Source organism: Embiotoca jacksoni, unplaced genomic scaffold, assembly GCF_022577435.1.
Source record: "Embiotoca jacksoni isolate LCO1_2020_lvr unplaced genomic scaffold, fEmbJac1.0.p SCAF_3, whole genome shotgun sequence".
NCBI lineage: Eukaryota > Metazoa > Chordata > Actinopteri > Embiotocidae > Embiotoca > Embiotoca jacksoni.
Window position 1 is genome coordinate 20,323,378 of NW_027185381.1, and position 5,034 is coordinate 20,328,411.

Consider the following 5,034-nt stretch of genomic DNA (forward strand, 5'->3'; position numbering starts at 1 on the left):
GTGGATCACAGCTACCGTTTATCAGCTTTTCTTAGTTCTGATAATTTGTAAACCACTTGAAACTGGTCTGGTGTGAAAACGAGATCTTTCTTTCCTTAGTTCAGTGTTTATTTAATCAAAGGGAAGCTGTCTGATGGCATTAGCCTGCCAATCTGGACAGGTGGTTGGGCTCAAATGGACAGCACCAAAGAGCCTCTGAGGGTATTAATAATCCCTGCACTAAGGCTGTTGGAGGTGTAATCAGTGATTAACCAAGATTGAACGGAAGTCATTTAAAGGCGTCGCGAGGTGACAGATTTTCAAAGAGGGCAGGCCGGAAGTGATTACATGGGACTGATTTCCTTCTAGCTCTGCTGCACCAAATTTCTCTCCCACACACAACTTTCACAATGGTACACCTCCCCCGATGTCACCCTGCCCCTGGCTTCCCATAGCAAGCTAACTTTTGAAGACAGCATTCCTGAGGTCTGCTTTCACCATGAGAAAAAGCGCCAGTTTCAAAAGCCAGTTATTTTGTATATATCTTATGTCCTTTTAAAAACATGAAGTGTGTCCTGGCTCTCTGTGCATTCAGGGAAATCTGATCAGTATTTAAACTGAGACCAGAGGCAGTTTCTTTGTTCAAAATGCACAATATTCAGGTGAACTGATGACAAATCTGCAAAGTTTCAACCTCTGGCTTCTGCACAACAAGCCTTTAAATTGTGCACCTAATTGGCAAGCTGGAAAACCCATTCACTCAAGAGCAGACATTGAAACTTAAAACCTTGACTTGCACTTTCTAAAAGTAGACTTTGGGAGAGATCTGCAGCCTCCGCTTGTCAACAGTTTAATTCATGTGCCATTTGCTCCACAACACCCTCGAAGAAGAGAGGGAACCCAGTGTTGCCTATCCTGTTTTATAAGCTATTCATTCATGCAGGAGTAGTGATGATCCCATTTTGTCTGATGGTATAATCACCAGTAGTTGTTAATGGAGGAGAATAACATTGTTCTAATTGCTGCTACTGTATATAGATCATTCGCGTCATTCTTGATTTGGGTTTTGGCAGGACAATTTGTTTTTCCTGCACTGCAGGACAACTTACATAAGGCTCTGTTATGCTCCCAAACTAATTGGGTTGAATGTTACATGTTTATTCAGTGAATGAGGAAAAAATAATTGGACCACTGTGTCCTGCTGCTAAATGTTAGTTTAAGGGTGGATGTCTTTGACCGCAAGATTCCTGGAAGGAACTGTGCTATTGTGCTGTGAATTAACATTGAAGTGGAGCTTACAGAGGGAGTTTCACTGCTCATAATCGAGGATCAATATTAAACATACAACAAACAGATTTATTGTACTGTGACATTTCGAAGAAAATTATATTTATGTTGAATTCTGTAAATTATTGCCTATAAACTGAAATAAAGAGATCATGATGAAGGTCATTTAAGGTTTTGCACAGAATATGACCCGCCACCAGCTCTCTAACCTCTGCTGTCCCCTGAAGAAGAGTCCTCTCAGGTCTCCAACACTGTAACTTCATCACCTCACAAACCATGGAGCCACACTAGTATGTCTTGGGAATTTTATCTGGCTGAGAACTGGACTGAGATTTTAAAAAGTGCCATATGAATCTAAGTGATTAAAACGAGGGTGTAAACGGAGAGGGTGAGCTCGGGGGCTGGCATGGGGGGACTCTGCATGTCTGCGGCCAGCTGCACCTGTCTAACTGCTCTGAAGGAGCGGGGACACGGGGCCCCAAGGTGGAACTCGGCCAAGTGGCAGCAGGAGAGGAAGGTAAGGAAGAGAAGCTCAGCGAACGTTGGGGCCGAATGTGATTCCCCTGAGAATCTCTCCCACCGCATGCTCACCAAAGCTATAAATAACTTTTATGAGGTTTGAGTGGAATTAGTGCAGATGTTAGTCATAAGCATGCTCATAGATATGTAGGTATATCTGGCCTGAGGAGAAGAAAGAGGGTAAAGTGTTAATAGCACTGGTGAACAAAAATCTGGCCCATGCAAAAAAAAAAAAAAAAAAAATAAATTCTATGCACATTTGCATGCTGAATCCAAATATGTTTCCAGAATATCATGTTCAGAATTAATCATCTATAATTTTTTTTGTTCCAGTGTACACACATGGACATGGAAAGCAGACACAGACATGGGTGCAACAAATATCACAAGTAAAAATAATTATTTTACATTCGGAAATTCTTATATTTTCATTTTCCATATTTCTGCTTAGTGTTTGTTGTTTTGAAGCCTATTCCACAATCCTTTGTGGCAACTAAAGAACCACTTTGGCAGGTCGCAAGTCCACTCCATGGATGGTCAAACGCATATTTTGGGAAGTAAATCAACATGAGCACAGACAAAAAACACATGCAAACTCAAGGACAGATTTGAACTGAGGACATTCTTCTGTGCAGCAAAAAATAGTCCAGATGTTTTCTGGCAAAATTCATTAAAGTCTGGGCCCCACCACTTGAATGGTAGTCTCCCTATACTTAGAGAGGACCTATTATGCTTTTCCATTTTTCCGTCATATACAGTGCATCCGGAAAGTATTCACAGCGCTTCACTTTTTACACATTTTCTTATGTTACAGCCTTATTCCAAAATGGATTAAATTCATTTTTTTCCTCAAAATTCTAAACGCAATATCCCACAATGACAAAGTGAAAATAGTTTGTTTAAAATTTTTGCAAATCTATTAAAAATAAAGAACGAAAATATAACACATACATAAGTATTCACAGCCTTTGCTCAATACTTTGTTGAAGCACCTTTGGCAGAAATTACAGCCTCAAGTCTTTTTGAGTATGATGCTATAAGCTTGGCACACCTATTCTTGGGCAGTTTCTCCCATTCTTCTTTGCAGGACCTCTCAAGCTCCATCAGGTTGGATGGGGAACGTCGGTGCACAGCCATTTTCAGATCTCTCCAGAGATGTTCAATCGAGTTCAAGTCTGGGCTCTGCCTGGGCCTCTCAAAGACATTCACAGAGTTGTCCCGAAGCCACTCCTTTGTTATCTTGGCTGTGTGCTTTGGGTCGTTGTCCTGTTGGAAGATGAACCTTCGCCCCAGTCTGAGGTCCAGAGCGCTCTGGAGAAGGTTTTCATCAAGGATGTCTCTGTACATTGCTGCATTCATCTTTCCCTCCATCCTGACTAGTCTCCCAGTTCCTGCCGCTGAAAAACATCCCCACGGCATGATGTTGCCACCACCATGCTTCACCGTAGGGATGGTATTGGCCAGGTGATGAGCGGTGCCTGGTTTCCTCCAAACATGACGCTTGGCATTCAGGCCAAAGAGTTCAATCTTTGTTTCATCAGACCAGAGAATTTAGTTTCTCATGGTCTGACAGTCCTTCAGGTGCCTTTTGGTAAACTCCAGGTGGGCTGTCATGTGCCTTTTACTGAGGAGTGGCTTCCGTCTGGCCACTCTACCATACAGGCCTGCTTGGTGGAGTGCTGCAGAGATGGTTGTCCTTCTGGAAGGTTCTCCTCTCTTCACAGAGCAATGTTGGAGCTCTGTCAGAGTGACCATTGGTTTCTTGGTCACCTCCCTGACTAAGGCCCTTCTCCCCCGATTGCTCAGTTTGGCCGGGCGGCCGACTCTAGGAAGAGTCCTAGTGGTTCCAAACTTCTTCCATTTACAGATGATGGAGGCCACTGTGCTCATTGGGACCTTCAATGCTGCAGAAATTTTTCTGTACCCTTCCCCAGATCTGTGCCTCGATACAATCCTGTCTCGGAGGTCTACAGACAATTCTTTGGACTTCATGGCTTGGTTTGTGCTCTGACATGCACTGCCAACTGTGGGACCTTATATAGACGGTGTGTGTCTTTCCAAATCATGTCCAATCAACTGAATTTACCACAAGTGGACTCCAATCAAGTTGTAGAAACATCTCAAGGATGATCAGTGGAAACAGGATGCACCTGAGCTCAATTTTGAGTGTAATGGCAAAGGCTGTGAATACTTATGTACATGTGATTTTTTTCATTTTTGATTTTTAATAGATTTGCAAAAATGTCAAAAAAACGTATTTCACATTGTCATTATGGGGTATTGTGTGTAGAATTTTGAGGGAAAAAATGAATTTAATCCATTTTGGAATAAGGCTGTAATATAACAAAATGTGGAAAAAGTGAAGCGCTGTGAATACTTTCCGGATGCACTGTATATAATGTTACAACGTCAGATGTTAATATCAAATGTTGCCAAAATGTCAAACCATGAGGTAAACATATGCAAAAGAAATTTCCTTTGAGAAAAAAGCTCAGACTGCTTGGAACACTCTTCACGGATTTCTTTATACGGTCATCTGCTCCGCCACGACGCAGAGCCTGCAGGCACCATCCATCCACTTGCTCAGTCTGACGGTAATACCAAAAGCAGTTATGTTCAAGCAAGGATATTTCAAACTAAAAGCCTGTCAAACTAAGGTCGAGTTCATTTCCAACCCATACACCTATTGAGACGGGCATATATAGAAAACATTTTTATATACAGTTTGGGACTGAAAGACTATCTCCACCCTTATGTAACACAATCAGTAGGTAATGAGTGTGATATTGCTCAAACGACGTGTCAAGTCTCTGTTGCTGCAGGTGTCCGTGCTGTCCACTCTCTGGATTTTCCGGACCGGATTTGGGCACGAACATTTGAGAGGTTTTGAGAATTTGTTATTTCCAATTAAGAACAAGAAATTATCTTTGGGGGTCATGAGCTGCCACACGTCAAACTTCCAGAAAGTTGACCAATCAGAAGAAAGTGGGCTTTTAGGGAGGAGACAGGAACTAGAACGGTTTGTTTCAGACAGGATGAACTGAGGGGCTGCATGAAGGGACGGTATAAGATAAATAAAACGTTTTTTTTTCTGTTTTGTTTTTGAACATTAAATCATGCAAAGCTACTCAAGTAGAATCCCAGGATTAAAAAAAAAACTGTAAATAAACACAGTAGGTCTCCTTTTATAGTCCACCCTGCTGCCCCATTGTGTTGTGAAATAAGCGTGAGCTTAATGATGTGAGGAAG